Source organism: Tasmannia lanceolata, unplaced genomic scaffold (genome assembly GCF_043159265.1).
Source record: "Tasmannia lanceolata isolate RefF3 unplaced genomic scaffold, GAP_Taslan_0.1 ptg000004l, whole genome shotgun sequence".
Lineage (NCBI taxonomy): Eukaryota > Viridiplantae > Streptophyta > Magnoliopsida > Canellales > Winteraceae > Tasmannia > Tasmannia lanceolata.
The window spans coordinates 10,813,172-10,832,919 of NW_027518681.1; the positions used below are offsets into that span (position 1 = coordinate 10,813,172).

The following is a 19,748-nucleotide window of genomic DNA, read 5'->3' on the forward strand; positions in this document are numbered from 1 at the left end:
AAAAAAATGCTTGAGAATTTTTAATAATTTATTGTTAGATATTGATCATCATCATTGGGATAATCTAATATTCTTAGAAATCTCTTTAGATTAGCAACTTCTTCTCTTAATAGCTTAGCTATTATATCTTGTAATATATTTATTCTAAGGATTAAATCCTTGTAGATTGTGAAGATAGAAACAATAGGGATTTTTGCCCAAAAAAAATCCTTATTTGAAAGACTATCTTCTAATTAGTCAGTAAAGGAACGCTATAATCTAAAAAGTTAGGATTTTTAGGATTAATTACCAATACTATCTTAGAATTAAAGGGACACTATTTAGATGATGATGGATGAAAAATGCTTCATCTGCCCCAACAATCAAGCTTGTTCTGAAACAACAAATGAGATGAAAACACCATTTATGATCGATCAAATGTGTGGAAGGGAGAAGAAGTAGAAAAAAGTAATAACGAAAGATAATTTCCTTTTCAGAGGGCTTCTTTCACCTTGGGATAGGACAAGGGCGGATTGTTTGACGAGAGAGGGGAGTCTCTAAGAAAACTCTTTAAGACTCTTGGGATAGATGGAGTTTTTCTTCGGAGAGGCTCAGCGCCTTGGATTAGTAGCACAATCAGCATCCAAAGGAAAAACTACTATCGATTTGCTTCGTCCCTATCCAAGGAATGCGTATGTAGCCTCGGAAATTAAAATCGTGAGGGATTCCCTCATTCGAAACTACCATGAAGGAGTTAGGAGAAGTCCCGGCGCATGGGAGGAGAGAAGCTATTGGAATTCCTCACACCAGTCGGATTGAAAATGCCCAGGCTGTGGGTATAAGAATTTTGGGAGTCATAATCTATGTCGGAAGTGCTCGGTGCCTCGTAAGGAAGGGACAAGAGGTATGATTCTCAAAGGAATTATGGATGAAATGAACAAAAATAACGAATCTTTCAGTGGCCCACCGAAGGTCAATATTCGCTGGAACAGGTGGAAGAGCAAATTGGCCCTCAGAAAATGTTTGGTGGGGTCCATGGGAAACAGCTCCTAGACCCTGTATGAGGTATGGTCACGGGCAAAAAGCTTCTGGCATATACCTCAGCTAGCAAAACCGTTTCACATCGGCTCATCGTTAATTCTCTTTAATTTTGAGTCGGAAGTACAAGCAAAAGGGATTCTTAGTAGAGGAAATGGCGCCCTTGGAAGTTTTCTTGTTTTGCTACAGACTTGGAGTCCAAAGCTTAACACTGGTACAAAAGCTAAATGGATTAGATTTTATGATATCCCGCTACACGGTTGGACCCCCTCAACAATTGAGGCCTTGGGAAACACTTTGGGCAGGTGATTGAGGTCCAGCTGACGAGGGAATCATGACCATTATTTGGCTTTTACCTCGGCTAAAGTTCTTACCTCGGACTAGAAATACCAGATTCCATTTATCACCTTAAGGTAGGAACAAGAACCTTCCTGATAAGTACTAAGGCGGTAGACGAAGAGGTGACTGTCAATGAAAAACAACACTTAGGAAACTTTCGCAGAGAAGAGGAAATCATTGTCCCCCGAGAGGAGGAAGATGAACACAGCACCGAAAAACAATTGCCAAAGGAAAAACTAATCCGTGATACTAAAGGAAAAGTATTTCCTGAAAAAGAAAAAGAAGATGAAAAAGAGTCATTGAACCAAGCTCTTGAATTTGAATTGTGAAGGGTATCCCTGATCGAACCACAGGTCTCAGGGAATCGAAAGTCGAGCCCTAAAAGAAAAGGAGGAAAACCTGATCCAAAGGACAATCAGAGATCATTAATAGTTAGGACATGTGGCATTCAAAGGGAGCTCAATAGAAATCAAATAAGTATAAGTAAGTATACACAACCGCCAGGAATTTTGATGGGCTCAAGGAAATGTAAAGATAGCTACAAAAGGGATTTAGGAGAACATAATAGGGGTGAGGCTGACAAGTGCCTTAACCTAGGGTGAGGCTGACAGGTGCCTTAACCTAAGGAACCATGTCACTTCAGTGCAGAAGCTGAAAAGTTGCCGTAATGGAGAAGCTTTCTTCTCTCTGTTATCATAAAGCGACCATCCAATTTTGAGTCCAAAACTGATTATTGGGATCAAAACAAACGGGGACTATGGGGTTGGGACACAGTTAGCAAAATGTGATACCCCAATAAAACACGATTGGAAAAAATCGAGTTTAATACGTCATTGGCTCAAAAGACATAATAAAAAACTATTTGTTCAATACTGCATGGGTAAAAAAAACACATAATAAAAGAACGTCTAGATAAATGCAAACATGAAAAAACATGGTTAGGCCCTATTCGTTTTAGATTGTGACAACCCATTGTGAGCCCCAGATCAATCATTGGACTCAAAATTAGTGGTCACAATCTAAAATGAAATGGATGTGAACTCAATCTCGAAGGAAATAATCATTATTTCAAACAATCGACGCTCCGGGCTACTAAAGGAGGTCTTTCCCTCTTTAAAAGGAAGTTACAGGGTAGCTTAACAAGGGCCGAGAAGAGGAAAAAACGTTTGTATCAGAAATATGAAAGATAATGGAAGATCTCAATAAGCCTAGTGACATCTCTGCATCAGGTGAAGGAAATGGGGAGGACTGAAAAGGTAAAAGGAAGGTAGGATGGGAAGATCAGGTCGAGGACTGTAAAAAATGTATCTAAGGTCAAGAAGTTAAGGACTTATGAAGGTCCTCAAACGCCAAAAGAGAGAGAGAGAGATGGAAATTCTAAAGCAAGAGTGGAAAGAGTTCAAAAAATCGGCTAGAGAGAATGGAGAAGAATTTTTTCGTCTAACAGGAAAGAGATATGTTAAGAAAGCTTGTATTCCAGTTTATAAATTCCCGCATTTTCAAAAGGCTTTAGAAGAAGAAAGGAAGGAAAGGAGAATGCGATGGGAGTCTGAGCAGAAGGATAAAAGGGGGAGGCTAGGAGCCATCAAACTGAGGAGGACATTATGACTGCTGAGGAAATTCCGGCTATTGGCAATGTCTTTGGAACTGGAGTTGACGAGCAATTAGAAGAGGAAAAGAGGAGGCTAAAGTTCAGAGCAAGGAAGAGGAAGTTAGTAAATTTCAGCGTGGGGTCAAGGGAGACCCTTTTGATCCCATTAATTTAAAAGTCTATTCCCCCTTTGCAATAGTTTTTTTGTTTAGGGGTCTTTCTGTGCCGTTTTTCAGTCATTTGCCATGTTTGGATGGCTGGAATTGCCTTTAGTTGTAAAGTTAGGCTTTGGAAGATCAGTCTTTAGCTGTTTAGGGTTGGAGGGTTCTGGGTATTTTGGATTTTTTGGAATTTCGGGTGGAAGAATTAGTGGTTGCTAGTTTCTTAAAGTAACAAGTGTGTAGAAGGAGAGGATTGTAGAAGGTGGATGATTGATGGTGCGTGGTAGTATTCTGTTCTAGTTTGGAATTTTGAGGTTAAGAAGTTGTTCTCTTAGGCGGGGATGCCTTTATGTTTCCATCACAATGGTCCATTCGGTGAACTCCATTGCTTTCCAGGTAGATCAATTGAAAGAGGCCATGTTGGCTTAAGAGACCATGGTCTTTCGCTCTGTTAGGCATTGTTTCCTGGAAGCATTTTAAGTTATTATTTGGAATCTGAGATTAAGAAGTAGTCTTATTAGGCGGGAGGCCTTTATGTATTTCCATCACAACAGTCCAGTCGGTGAGCTTCAATATATTTCTAGTGGGGAAAATCAATCGATAGGGACCCATAATGGCTTGAGAGAGCACGGTCTTTCGCTTAGTGAGGCATTTTTTTCCTGGAAGCCTTTTTTAGCTGTTGGTTGTGTTGGAGGTCTAGTACTTCAAGAAAAGGAGTGAATTGGTTGATGTTAGAAGTTGTTGGTTGTGAAGATTAGTGAAGAGGAGAGTTAAAGTGGGCATGATCCTGATTGAGGCAATGCTGAATTTTTCTGCTTATTTGCTATCTTTATCTTCATGGTTCAGAAGTATACTTCTGGCCATGCTTTATTGATACTATGTAATGCTAGATGGGACCTCTGGTCCCCAATGTACCTGTCACAGTATCAATGAAAATTTCTGTCAATTTAAAAAAAAAAAAATTCCTTTTCAACAAAAAAATTGAAAAATTAATAAGATTACACGAAAACAACATAAATAAATTTCTATCACAATAAAAAAATTCTCAAGTAAGAGGATGCACTCGAAGTTGACAAAATTTAGCAATAAACAAACATCAATGCTGTAAATCTGATATTGGAAAGGCTTCTAGAAGTGGTTACAAGATTTAGGAATGGAATAAACATTCACTATTCATGAACTCGCCAAATTAATCACCCCAAAATTTAGGAAAAAATACTAATCTGTTGGGATTTGCTAGGCAATTTTGCAGAAAGCCAGTTCGCGGCTCACTTTCGAAGGAGAGAAGAGCCACCTCAGATGAACTAAATGAAAATCCAAATTGTTAATAATAAAAAACAGCCACCCTTAGAATGATACAGTAAGACATCTTAAGAAAACTCATGCCATAATTTACAATCTAAAGGGAGAGTAAATTTGTAATAACAAATATAATAATAAAAAATAACAGCACATGAAGGCAATTGGTTTCAGGGACGTTTTAGAAGTTCTCCTTTGAATTTCTAACTCTTTAGATAATATGTGATTTTGAATGACCAATTGGCATATATTCTACCATTTACGGACTCCTTGGCAAAAATCCCTTTCTTGTAAATAGGAAACCTTGCACCCAATGAAAGTGAGCAGTTCTTTTATGATGTAGGATGTTTCTATTTCTTAAGATTTCTTGGTTGTTTTGGGGTAGACTTTGTCCTACTCTAATTAGAATTTGGTTTTTAATTTAAAAGATGCACGGTTATTTTTAGACTCCTAGTCTTAGTTAGGCCAGAGGTGTAGAGTTTGTATAGAATTTGGGAACGAGTTTCAGTAGGATTCAAAAGGGAAGAAGGATTTGATATGACTAAATACAGGATTTGATATCTTCATTGAATAAGAAAAACAAGTTTCAATTTTTTTTTCTTTTCCTTGTGATTCAAGGATTGTTGTTCAAACAGGTTGAAGGCGGTGATCTTCGCCTTCCCTCTTCCAGCTTCCGCTGTGTCATTTTCCCATTGTAAGTCTCACCCTCGCTCTCTCTCCCTTTGGTTTTCTAAGTTTCTACATGGTACCTAAGGTCGATAACTTCTGATAGTCTATATCATTTCCCTTCTTATTCCTCTTAGCAATAAGAGGTCTATTTTCACCAACCCTCCATCCTCCATTCATCCAGAACATAATGCATTTAGTGTTTGTTCATCTTGATAGAAATAACTTTCTACTATGGAGGACTCAACTTCTCCCCGTCCGTCGTCGCCATGATCTTTTCAGGGCAGTAGATGGAACCTCATTCACTCCCAATTTCTCCTAAATACCATTGATTTGTACTACCCAATCTGGAGTTTGCAGTATGGGAATGCATACACCTTACTCTTCTAAGATGGATCAATGCAGTAACACTGAGTCTCCTATCCCAAGTTGTTGATCTACAGACATGTGTAGATTCCAATTATTGATTTTCTCTAACCACTCATTTACCCAAGCAGTTCGACTCCATCACCATCTTCACACACTTTGTAAAGACTCAATCACTAGCTTAGAATCGACTTCTTTAATCGCTAACCAACTACAGAGAGTTGATTATACTATCAATCACCAACCAACTACACCCATTGCACACAGCCAGAGGTCATCCCCCCTGCAGCGTCCTACAAGCACTTCACTTTACCAAAGTCCATTTCCTAATCATGCTTCAAGAAAATGCATATCCTTCAATTTTCGGTGAAACTAAAGTTCTTCGGTCTGATAAAAACCACGATAATGAAAAAAATCAGTCTCTTTATCTATAGCCTACATAAGTCATAAAACTAAAAGTCACCAATCTGACAAAGGGCAAAAAAAAAAGAATTAATATCCCTTAAAGATATATGAATGAAAACAGAAAATTTACACAGTTATCCTGTGTTTTCATAAAATGAGGCAGCAAAACAGAAAAGATATCAGCTCCAACACCTTCAGCTTGAGGATGAGTGGCTTCTTATCTGGCTAGGGAAGAAGCATAAATTCCAACAACAACATTTCCACCCACATTTCTTTCACTATTGAATGTTGATTGTGAAAACACGAAGGATGTTGCTGTTACAGTCCTGAGTGGGGGCCTCAGGGGCGTACCTTTTTTTTTTTGCTTGGTAAGCTGGGGTTAGGCAGGACCCCGACCAGAATATATTAATGAACAAAGATATTACAGCCTTGGGAAGGGCATACCCTCCCTGTCACAATTTAGAAGGAGAAGAAGGGAACAGGGGGGAAGAAAAGGAGGGATCGGAAATCTCTTACAACGTCAGCTCCTCTTGGGAAGGAAATCAGCAACTCTGTTCCCTCTCTCCAGATATGAGACAGATTCCAGGATTGGAAATGGGCGAGGATGTTCCGAATTTCTCTGATGCGATTGTAGCAGCTCCATGGGGTCGGGGAGGTGCCATTGATAACATCCATGGCCACCTTAGAGTCAGTTTCGATCCAAATGGAATTAACTCCCAGCTTCTTTGCAAGATGGACGCCCTTGAGGATCGTGAGAATTTCCAGCTCAAAGATTTCTTCCCGCTCCACGTTGGAAGAGAACATAGATACCACCATTGCATTTTCATCCCTGATAACTCCACCAATGCCTCCTCCATCTGGGTTAAGGGAAGCATAAGTGTTGATCTTGAGGATACCAGGGTCCGGCTTTAACCAGGTGCAGAATTGAGGTTCTGAATCTTCTGATCGATGCGGGCGAAGAGGGAAACCAAGGCAATGGTTTGGTTTCTGGGGTTGTCCTCATCATTATTCTGTAATCCCATAATTTTTGCCCTGGTGGTGCTTAAAATGTCAGCCAAAATGAATTTTGTGTGGTGCATCGAATCATCAAATACGCAGGAATTCCTTTCAGACCAGATTCTGATGATTGCTGCTTCGAAAGAAATGAAGGCAGTTGAGGTTATCTGGCCAGAACCCCTGAAGTGGGTGCCAAGCCAATTAACTTCTTGGGTCAAGCTAGATGCAGGGCTTCTCCGATATCCAAGTCTCCAAAGAACTGATTTCCAAATCCATCTTGTGTAACTGCAGGTGAAGAAGAGGTGGTTCACAGATTCAGGTTCTTCTCTACACAGTACACATCTTAGATCTGCTGATGGGGATAGGAATGGGAGCTTATCTTTTGTGCTAAGCCCATTGCTTAGAGCCTTCCAGGTTGTGAGGGCATGTTTAGGAATATGGTTTTTGAACCAGACTTTGAAGGCCCATTCAACTTTCTGATGGGTCCCACCCAGTCCTATACATAGGTGGGCCCCCACTCAGCACCGTAAGAGGGTATTCATCTCTCAGGGGAGAGCATGGATTGGTCATATACGTGGATTTTTTAATATTAAGGAGTTGTAAGGTTTTAAACTCAGGACGATGCAATAGCTCTGATACAATTTGAAGCAACCAATTACTCCAAAAGCCTAAGCTGTTAGATGATCTGCAACTCTTCATCTATGAGTATTCCAAGGGATGCTAAAATTCAACGAGTCCCTCATTCGTTCTACTGGGGGTTTTAGAGTTTTGATGAGACAAGATAAAAAGTCCTTTCTTTTATAGGACGAAGAACATTTGGGCCACCTCGAGCGTCATTTTTTTATAGAGCTATGGAAACCTCTATAGATCAGACGGAAATTATTTTTGGAACACACCTATTTATGTTGTAGCCCAACAAATGAATGGTTTGGATCATCCTATGAAGTGGTCCGTAAAGTTAATTTTGAAAAATACTAGACAATACGGCCCCACACCATGTAAAATCTCTCAAACGCTCACATAAGTCATAACTTACGTTTTTGCCGCTCCCAATATATAAACAAAAACAAAAACAGACTCGATTGAAAGTTTGAAACCAAGCACTTCTCCCCCACTTTCTTAAAAACAAAACCAATGAAGTAATAAGCTAACCACTAGACGGTTCCTTTTCCTATTACTATATCTAGAAAACATGCAAATAAAACAAAACACAGTGTCTTATTCTAACTGCAACTTCTATTCTTCTAACACATTTAACCACAACTCCTAACTAACTGCACATTGATCAGTTTATCTAACTACAAGTCTTCTAAAAACAATAGGTCCTATAGTTTGACTTAGTGGGCCGACCCCCTCCTACGCTGTGTACCAGTCGACGATGACTCTAGCAAACCTAATTTGAAATTGAACATGGACTATCTAGCTTATAAGGCATATTGCCAATCCATGGGGCCCAATAGATGAATGGGTTGCATCAACTAAAGGTGTGGCCCACATATATAGATGCTATCCCTAACAAAATATCCATGAAGAGCATTATGCAATTCCTCCTGAAATTTGCATACGAGGTTTTGAAGACCTTAGGGGATATTTGGATACGTGGATTTTAGAATCTTGGATTTCCTCATAATCATAGATTGGTAGATGGGAGACGAGAGAACAAGGAGACCAGTCATCGTTTTCTGATTTCTCGCCCTTCTTTCCGTCACCAAGAGAGTAGAAGATCATCCCATGTTTCCAGGTTTTATAAATCTCAGGATGGGGGAGAGATTTCTAAAACCTGGATTTCTTACTTAAAATCCAAGATTCTAAAGAGAAGCGAAACGCATCCAGGATTGTGAGGAATTCCAAGATTCTAAAATCCAAGTACCCAAATGGCCCCTAAAAGGGTTGCTAAGTAATAACAACTTGGGGGTCCTTTTTCATAGTGGCTACCCATCAAAAGAAAACAGTCAGATCCAAAAGAGTATCAAAATTTGGTGACAACCATATGAATGGTTGGATCTTATAAATGTACCCAGATCTTGTTTCCATATTAAAGAACATCTTCTTTTTCTTTCTGATAGGCTAGATCAAAGGGCATTTAGGCGTTGAAGCAGATAGGAGTAGACTATAACAGGGAAAGGATCTTTGAACTTCACACGAGAATCTCCCACAAATTAGCCTCATTCATATGCTTCTTTGAATTTGTTACATATAAAGTAATTCTCACATTTTTTTAAGCATGGTCATCTGCACATATTCCACTACACGACATGCATAAAACTCTAAAATGTGGGCCAGGCATGATTTGCCCCTTGCAACAACCCTATACATTAATCTACTGCCCAATGCTTTATGTGACCAAAAACAGACATCATAAGAACTGTTTAGCAAGGGTTGAATACAGAATATACAAATAAGATTCCCATGCACTGACAATCAAGAATTATAGGTAGGTCATCACAGTGATTCGACGGTCAGGATTCGCCAATGTTGCTTTACTTTGTCCCTAACTTTTGACCTGTTCTTCAATGATGATCTAACGGTGATCAATCAACGAGGCAGATCCAATCACAGCCATATCTTGATCAGATGACAATGTATTGCGCGGAGAACATATAGTCAGTGCTTACACTATATATTTAGACATTCAACCCTCTTAATGAACTATCGAATTACTACTACCATTAATTAAATTGAATTAAACTTGTTGGTTAAGCGGCCATGCCTCTTAAACATTGGTCTGGAATGGTTAATTTTTATTTATTTGCAAATGAGATTATATTAATTTAGTCTTTAGAGAAATGATAGTTTTCCAGCACTTTCACCCCCTTCAGTTTTATTTTCTTGGAAATGACTGCATTTCCACCCTCTGTTTGACTTTTGATGAAAGTGAAGTCATTTTGAGGACACAAAAAAGAGGATGGAAGTGATGGTAAAGGGGGTTGATTTTATGGCCACTCTGGAAATTATATCATTTCTAAATCTATTTTAACAATCATTCCTGACTAATCGTGTTTCACTTCAAAACTCAGTTTCATATAAGATTATATCCAAATAATTTTTACAGATATTCAAAGATGTGCTGCCACCAAAATTGGTTGTTATTTGCACATAATATTGTCTTAATTTTTAACTATTTCACTGCTAAAACTATTACAAATATTATTTGCAAATGGTTATATATAACTTCAAAATCATTTGCATATAAGTTTATATGCAAATTAACGAGTGCCCCGGGGCACTCGTTAAGGGGTATTGGAAAAGTAAATTTACACATGGTGTGAGAACGAAAGACTCAAAACATATGTAAAACTCTTAAACAATTTACATAAATTTATTGTAAATTTTCGTTTCCAATGCACCTTATCGAGTGCCCGTTAACAAAACTCATTACCTTATATGCAAATTATATTCAGAGGTATATCCAATGAGGCCCTTTGATTGCCTTACTTGTAAAATTGGCATAACCTCCTGTCATTGAATCACCTTTAGATCAATAATATTTGTAAATTTTTCCGATAAAAAGTTTTCTTATTAGTTCATAACACAATTCTTAATTCTAACATTAAGGTCAGTTGATTGAGCTAAAGTTATTAACTATTCACATGGGTGCACATTTTTTTTGCTAGGGTTACCTTTTGCTAATTAACTCTACAAGCTCACTTCCACGCCCTAAGACCCAGGCGTTGCAAAGGATTAAATATAAACATTAAGGTCAGTTTATATGCATCGTGCATCTTTGTCAAAACATGGTAGCGTTGAAATCATTACCCTAAAAAAGTGGGCGTAAAATTTGTTTTGTGCGCTTTTTAGGTTGAAAGAAATGGGGTCTAAAATTAAAAATGGGAGTAAAATTTTTTTACGTCCAAAGAAAGAGACATGCAAAGAGGTCCTGAAATAGCTAAGATATATAAACTACAGAAAATTCTCTCTTTCAGGTGTTTGTGGCTGCTGCTAGGAACTGGAGGCTTCCAACACCGGACATGACAGAAGAACTAAATGAGTTGCATGACAAGGAAGCAGGAGTAGAGACTGAAATGATTCAGAGAACTAATCAGTTTAGGTATGAGTTTTGGTCAAGTAAATTACTTTTTTAGTGAAAATGATTTGATACCCTTTGTTTTCGTACCTTCCCTTCCACTTTCTTTCTATTTTTAATTCTTTCCATTGCATTGCATGTGATGGTTGACGATAATGAGCTGTATGAGCCAATGAAAGAAATTAAATTAGAGTAAGTGTGGAAGGCGCCAAAATAAAGGTACAAATATCACCCCTAGAATGAGGAGAGGAATACTATCTAAATTTTGTTAACTACAATGATGCAGTTTCTTTCAAGATGGAGCTTATCAACAAGCCTAGACACAGGATTTCAAGATTTCATCCAATGCAGCATCGGATTCAATAAAATGGGACAGGATTCAACATAGACCTCCACAGTGCAAACCAAAACCAAAATATGGAATGAATAGCGCATACAACATTGTACTTCAAGGCCAAATGTCATGATTCCACATACAATCACTTGATTTTTTTATTTTTTTGAAAGATAACAAAGATTTATTCCAATAATCCAGTAATTACAAAGACTGGGACAAGAGGTCCCTGTAACAAATTACAAGGATTACAGGAGATACTAATCAATGATAAGCCAAAGCAAGATATGATCACATAATCTCCCACATTTCCATCCATACCAACATATGAGATAATGGTCCCCGACAAGCTAGTCCCCGCCTTTGCAAGTTCATCGGCTCTTGAATTGGCCGTACGGTGTTGATGGCATAGTTTTGGTCGTATGATGCGAACAAGATCGAGAATCTCATCAAGGACACAAGAAATACGCCATGGTCCAGAAGACCAATTTGCAGCCCAGGCCAAAGCATTAGACGAATCACCCTCCACAATGAGAGGTGCCATATTGTTAGCCGTATACCATTTAAGCCCAAACAATAGTGCTCTGGCCTCTGCAGAATTTGCATCGCTAACTCGATTGGACCAGAAAAGGACATAATCTCGTACCCTAACTCATTACGAAGGACTCCGCCAATACCCGCCGGTCCAGGATTTCCAAAGGAACTCCCATCAAAATTCAATTTAAACCATCCAGCGGGAGGTGCCATCCATCGTGCCATCCATCTTGGTGAAATGCTCTTCCTCAGTGGGTGTTCCGAGATGATCGTATTCCAATTCCGAAGCATATCCCCAGCTGAATACGGGCTCTTCGCTTTAGCCTTGTACCAAGATATCATCGCGAGTTTAGAATCCAATGCGATATGCTGCCATGTCTATTGTTTATTATGAAAAATTCTATTATTCCTCTCAATCCACAGCAGCCATATAACAGCGTAGGTAATGGATGACCATAACGAATAACCATTGCGCCCACTTGATGAAAAGCTCATATGACATTCAACATCAAGGCCACATGGGCCACATGTCATGATTGCACATACAATCACTCAATGAAAATCCATCTGACAAAGGAGTTGAAATTGTTTACTCTCGGAAGAAAAGCAGCAGTAAGGAGATGAGGGTGAATATATCATTTCCATATATGCGCGTAGGCATGTATGCATTAATTGCATGCATCATAAGCATGTGCATCTAAACATTAATGACAAGTTGGCAAATGGCAAGGCATTTTTGCACATAATACATGAGTGGTGATAACTGGTGAAATGGAGAGGACCCAAAAGCCTCCTGGTCTAAAGAATTCGATGTACTTAAATTCTACCTAAAACAAGACAATGCCAATCATGAGTGGTGAAAAGTGGTAAAATGGAACTAAGTAATTACAGGAAAACATTTTCTATTCGTTCAGGACATGATTAAGATGTACTGCTCTTTCAAATGATAAATGTCAAGAATAAATGCCGAAGTCAACAAATGAACCACTAAATCTCAAAAGTTCAATTCTATTCTTTTGCTTCCTCTAAAATATGGTTTCCAAACTAAATGCAAAGAAAAGCTAATTTAACTCATAAACCCTTTAATTCGTACCCTGAAAGATTCAACCTCTTGTGGAAAAGCCCATGAAAGTCACAAGCTACCACTCGGCCATAGTGACTTTGCTGTCATATTTCAACACCATAGGCTTAAGTAAGGGCGTAAATGTTTTTTTTTAACCTGGGTTTTACTTCATTTGGAACGGACCCTAAGTGAAGATTGGGGTGTTGGGTGGGGAAATGAAAAGGCAAAACTAAAGGAGAAGGCCGATTAGAAATGGACAAGGCTGATTTCAAATGGCTTAAAAATCAGATCATGAGCAGAGACAATTGAGGAATCTGCCTTAAGAAAAAGACTTCATGTACAAAAAAAAGAGTACCCAGAGATTAGGAAAGTGTCAAAATAAAAAAGGTGATGATCCAATGATCCAAACAAAACCAAAACCAAATGCAAGTAGACACAAAAAATCATCTGCAATTCCAGTCTCTAGAAAGAGGTCTAGACATTTAGGGGCCGTTTGGATACGCAGATTTTAGAATCCGGGATTTCTTCAAAATTGTAGCTAAGAGACAAGAGAAGAAGCAGACCAGCGGTCGTTTTTGACTTCTCTCCCTTCTTTCCATCAGCAAGAGAGTAGCAGATCATCCCATATTTCTAGGTTTTAGAAATCTTAGGATGCAGGAAAGATTTTTAAAACCTGAATTTCTCACTTAAAATCCAAGAAACGCTGTCAGGACAGCATACAGCAGCTTGATCATGGACCCTCTTTTGCACTGTTTTCAAACTAAAAAACTGGATTCTAAAATCTGCGTATCCAAACGGCCCCTTAGTTTTATAGTGGCAGTGATACAACATTCATGGATATTTAGGAGTTTGCATTACAATGAGTTAAAAAAGCATTTGCTGTTTTCTTTCAAACTCTCTAGTCCTGAAGGGAAACTAAAAGTTAGATTTCACGCCCAGGAGTAAGTATAAAACTAATAAGAACAAAAATAGAAGCATGGTGATGAATAAAGAAAAGAAATATTAAAAAATATTCAATTTTATACCATGACTTGCATCTTCCAGCGCAGTGGCCAGAGCATTGCTTATTTTGGTCCCTCTTAGAAGAAACACAAGGATATTCAAAACTCAATAATGCAATGATATTTAAGATTAGTTTCACCTTTCTGATAAACATATCTTGAAAATAGAATACATAGTGCCATCTTTCAGAAAAACCTTAACCTAGGAAGAAACAGCACTTGGAACTTAGAAAGCTTAAAAGACACCTAAAATTGGAAACTTATTCAGTAAGAAGAAAATCATGGTTTCTACCAACCTAATATGAATCTATTGCGTCGGAAAAAGTCGTGTAAGCCCCCATTCAGTCCTGCACATAGCAATGGTGCTGCCAAGGCTAGTGGGTAGCCATCGGGTATCCTTTTTTTTTTAACTGGTGGAGATTTATTAGAAGGAAAAGAAAGCCAACCATCAGGTATCCTATAGCAGTACCTTTATATTCAAAACACCTAAAATATGAAATGTGACCATCCACAACATATGTCCATATACCAATTTTAAGTGCTAAGTTCTCTTAGCAGCACGGAAACACTGATTGATAATGTCATTGGATATACAAATTCAAGTATATATAGAACATAGAAAAATGAATGGGAACTTATCACAAAAATATAAATGGCTTACCTCTTATGAGCTACGATATAGAAATTCAAGTATATTTTCAGTGCTAAGTTCTCTTATCATCACATCAAAGAGCCCTGTAATTTTCTCTCACAAGTCACAAGTTAGTGGAGAATCATGAAATGCATTGTTGTTTCTGTAACCCCATTACAGTCGTCAACTAACTCCAGCTCCAAAGTTCTAAATTACAAGGCAGTCATGTGCAGGCCGTCCATTATAAGATACAAACAAATACATAAAAAAAAATTCAAAAGTTACAGGAAAGACAGAGTGCTCCTATATCATCTTTCCAATAAATTAGATAAATTAATGGGTACTGTGATGCTTTGCAAAGCCCTTTCAAATAAAAAAGCTTTGGAGCATGTGGCAAAAATAAATATGGAGTTGAGCCTTTAAATGTATTCAATTGGAACATAACTACTAAATGTGCCCATTGTAATACCTGTAGAAGTGTTAAATATGGAGAAAGATGTACCCCCTCCCTTTTTTAATAGCTTAACTCAAACAAATTGCCAAGAATTTGAAGTTAGATTTATTAGAAATGTTGGAACATTGTTCATGCTCTCATAATGTATAATAAAGTTAAAGGAGTATTCAAAGAAACTTACGCCAATCCCTTCCTCTCTTATCACTTCAATAGTAGCCTTGGCAATTTTAACCTCCCTTGGTTCCTCCCTTACTTGACTAATCGTCGTTCCAAGAGATGGAAGATAAGATTCTGTAACAGGCCACCTGACTTCTCTTCCAACACTTCTTTCGGCTCTGTACTCTCGATAATGGGGTGGGACATATTCAATCTCTTTAGAATATATGAAGCAGTACATGGCTGCATTGTACTCATCTGCTTCCTAGCAATGGACAACTGTTTCAACACGCAATCCCCCTTAAATAACTAATCAAATAATGAAAGGGAAAACAAAGGGAAATGATAAATGCGCCCCTTTCCATTACTTGGAACACCCAGGTTCACTTTATCTATGACTGCAAAGATGCATCTGTACATCACATGGGAAGGATTGAATGGAATACACCCTTCATCGACTTTTGACGTTGATACCAAAGATAGCCGCTCCTTCCCCGTTTTCTCGCCGACTCCCTTTCTTTCACTCGATTCCTCTTTTCCAATCTTTCCTTGCCCTTGTGCTCTATCTTTCCATTACATCCCATTTCTGAGGGGTATTTTCGTCATAAATATATGCCAAAAGTCTCGCCATCTGTCTCCCTAAACAGAGCAGATGTCGTATATGCCAAATACGTGGCATACCGCATATCTGCCCTTTGCTGTGGGTTGATGCCGACCCCATCTGCGTCCAAAGCAAAGATCTCATAGAATAAAGAGAGATTAATCAGGCCATTGTGAAGCATGTAAATTCAAGGCAAGATACTGAGGAGAAAATAAATAAAAAATTCTAAAGGTTGAAAGACCCTGTGAATTAATTCACTAAAAAACCATGAATTTTCTAATTTTGGGGCCTACACAATCTTTCCAGTACATAAATAACAAATGAAAAATACAATACGGGGGGATTTCAATTACCATAATAGTTCTACACAATCTTGTAAGAGAAAACATTTCCTACACACTTGTGTAGGTAAGTTACCTACACACTAGCTTAAAATACAGTGGGGGCCCACATTGTTTGGGTGATCCAAACCATTCATTTGAATGATCCTCACATAGATAGGGTGTCCACAAAAAATCAGATCCATAGGATCATCCTAACCCTACGATTTGTGGAGGTAAAATAGACGTGTATAAACCTTCACAAATTAGTCCATTTTTTGCCTCCATAGTTTGAATGATGGAGGCCATCCTTTTCACTTGACTGTTACTTCTGGAGAAAATAACCACCCACAACCCTGCCATCCCTTTTTTATTTTTGTGTTTTGTCTCCATGTATGTTTCAATAAAATAGTGATTATGTCAAACAAAAAAGCAAGGAAAAGAAGTTAATCAGCGAATTGTCCACACTCATATTCCCTTTTTTATTTTATTGTCTTGTCTCAATGTATGTTCCAATAAAATAGCGATTATTTCAGACAAAAAACCAAGGAAAAGGGGTTAATCAGCGAATTGTCCACATTCACAATTCTCAATTATATCTATAGACAGAGATAGAAAGATATCTCAATTTAAATACTTTCTTAGAGGAACCATTGTGAGTCCAAGACAATTGGACTCAAATTTATGTTTATGTTTTAGTCCAATAATAAGTTTTGGACTTACAATCCATTCTCAGAATCCAAAATAAACATGGCCTAAGTAAACTTCAGAACATGTAACCATATTCCAACATTCCAAGTTTAGCAGCATTCTACTTCCTATCACAGAATCCTTTGAACTTAACCGCATAAACGAAATTAGGAAAAATAATGCCTACAAATAACAATCAACAGAGTAATCAACAAATCCTCACCATTGTCCAAGCCAATTCATACACCAGTTTCCAATACCTTCATTCCATGGGAACTTCACTGACCCTCTCACAAAGCCCTTCGAACTTAATTGAAGCCAAATGCAACAATACACCTCATCAATGAAATTAGAAAAATAGTGCCCACAAATAGGAACTAACAGAATATTCAACCCATCCTCACCATTGCCCAAGCCAACTCATACAACCGCATCTTGCAGCCTGACATACTTGTCAGCATAGCACTGCATAGTGTAGAAGGGTCAACATCATTGATGAAGTCGAATGAATGAACAAAATGAAAACCACAGCCTGTGGGAATAACGACATAAGGTTCACTTGTTGCGAGAATCAGATGGAGCATCCAGTAATGAATGCCTGACAGGTCAATCAATGACAATCGTATTCTGATTTTATTTTTTATTTTTGGACTTTCTATACCCACTATTGAAATCTAAAACCCTTAAGATTCCAATGAATTTCAGAAACACGCAAAAGACCAGCAACACAACTAAAAGGAAGAAACATGAATCCCGAATTTTTTTTATTTTTTGCGAACAGTTACTTCGCCAATTAATTCCTGAATCTGAAATATGTAACAATGACATATTGAAAGCTAGGGTTTTGAAAACAGTTGCCTCACCATTGGATTCCTGAATCTGAAATCTGTAGCAATGAATTTCAGAGTTCCAATGGATAATGTCTAAAAGAATAATTTTTATGAGATAGAAATACATGAAATTTTAACTCAACGGAGAAAAAATGGAAGGTAATTAATTAATGTCAGCCCACTTTTTGTTTTCCTTCCATTTGTTCGTAGATTAGATTTTCGTTTCTGATCAATATATTAAAAAGAAAATGAGAAAAAGCATAGGTACTCTCTCCAGAACAAAACTATAGCTGGCCAGAAAAATGATGAGATTTGCTTGATATCAAATCAAACCACATTACCAATTTTTATGGTAATTGGTTATGAAAAATCTCAGAAACTAATTCAAATGGTATAGGCAACAAAATGATCCAGAACTATCTTCAAACACAACTTTATTTCAAGTCAAAACAAAATAATCTTTCGAAGATACTTTGGATAGAAAAAGGGTAACACAACAACAATAACAATTTCACATTGACGCATTTAGAATAGTAAGGATTACCAAAATTTGACAATGGAGAAGATAATCTTAAACAAAATGAAATTGACAACAGTAAGAAACTGGAAATTGAAAGATGGTAGAATGTAATTGGAAAAAGAAAACAGAAAATAGAGTAGAGTTTAGTACTGAATCACCAGAATAGAGTCAATTGGAGAACAGAGAAAACAGACCTAAATCATGCAAAAAGAAAAAAAGAAAAAAAATTTGCAGGGAAAAAAATGAAAGAACAAAACTGTAGCAAATAGGGGGGATAAAATAAATTTGATCTAATCTACCTTTCAAAACAACAAATAGAGGGGATAAAACCCTTCCCCGAAATATTGCTGTCATTTTCAAAAAAAAAAACATTCCCCGAAACCCTTGTTCACCACCTTTTATAATAGCAAGCGGAGGGAATAAAATCCTTTCCCGAATTCTTTCAGATTACTGCTCTCTCTCTCTCTCTCTCTCTCTCTCTCTCTCTCTCTCTCTCTCTCTCTCTCTCTCTCTCTCTCGGCAAATCTATCTGGCTCCAATGAAATAGTTAGGGCGAAATCTGAGAGAGGAAGCGATTTCTGAGTGGGATTTTTATTTCGGTGGAGAAAATCATGGGCATTTGTTGGTCAATTTCTTGAGAGAAGAAATGCGTGCAGAGATTGACGGTTGTGAAAACATCTCTTTAGTTCAATTTGGCCATTTTCACACCGATTTGGTCATTTTCACCTTCTTTGTTTTCCAAACAGTACTGCGTAATAAGTTGGTACCCTAGGAGATGCTGAAAACGTGTCTACACAAGGAGAGAACGTGTCTACACAAGGAGAGGGAGAATCCACATATATAACCTAGAAATCTTTTCTCCCTTTATGATATGGGATCTTAATTACAATCCACTCCCCTTGGGGCTCAACGTCCTCGCTGGCACCCCCTTCGTGTCCACCTCTCTTGAGGCCCAGCATCCTCGCTGACACACCATATTGCGGGGAGGTCTGGCTTTGATACCATTAACTATTGTCTGGTTCTAGGTCTTCTACCCTCCCTGTTTTGTTTTCCAGCAGTACTACCATGCCCAACCCACCTCGCAAGTGCCCGCCTCTTGGGGATGCTAAAAACGAGTCTACATAGGGAGAGCGAGAATCTGCATATATAGCCTAAAAACTAGCCCAAAAACCAACTGGAAGAATAGGAGACCCGGAATCAGATAATATTTAGACAGTGGAGTCAGGGCATGATATAATGGTATCAGAGCCGGACCTCCCGCAGTACGCTATGCCAGGGAGAATACTAGGCCGAGAATACTAGGCCCCAGATGAGTGTGACAGTGAGAATGTTGGGTCCCAAAGGGGTGGGTTGTGAGATTCCACATCGGAAAGGGAGAGAAAGTTTGTGGACTATATACATGCATTCTCCTTCACCCTGTGTAGACGCATTTTGGGGCAGGCCCCTGCAGGGCAGGTCGAGCATGGTAGTGCTGGTGGAAAACCAAACTAGAGAGGGTAGGAGACCCATAACCACACAATATTTACACAGTGGGGTCTGGGCGTGACTAATTTCACCTCTGTCATGCCTCATGACTAAGGGCGTCGTCGGAAATTAGCCGAATTAAAAGACAGATTTTTTTAATCTCAGCCATTTGCGGAAAAGTAAATGGGATGATTTTGGGCGATTACTTAGTTGTGAGGGAGGTGAAACAACCTCCATATTAGGAATACAGTTACTTTTATAGATACAACCATTTCATTTTTTTTAA

General features: G+C 38.3%; 1 protein-coding gene and 1 long non-coding RNA gene across 22 annotated transcripts in view; one reads left to right on the forward strand and one right to left on the reverse strand.

Annotated features, from left to right (window-relative positions):
- LOC143875440 (uncharacterized) overlaps positions 1-19,748 on the forward strand; it is a 236,315-nt gene that overhangs the window by 89,596 nt on the left and 126,971 nt on the right. The gene's annotated exons all lie outside the window — the stretch shown is intronic.
- On the reverse strand, positions 11,951-18,049 carry LOC143875447 (uncharacterized). Of its 15 annotated transcripts, none has more exons than XR_013250101.1 (6): positions 17,053-18,046; positions 16,872-16,955; positions 15,063-15,758; positions 14,458-14,531; positions 14,093-14,206; positions 11,957-12,299 (listed from the first exon to the last, which is right to left on the reverse strand). It is a non-coding gene; the product is annotated as an uncharacterized LOC143875447 (long non-coding RNA). The 15 variants fall into 15 exon arrangements; XR_013250102.1 differs by having other exon boundaries at positions 15,063-15,777; XR_013250100.1 differs by adding an exon at positions 13,937-13,998 and having other exon boundaries at positions 15,063-15,777; positions 16,872-18,046.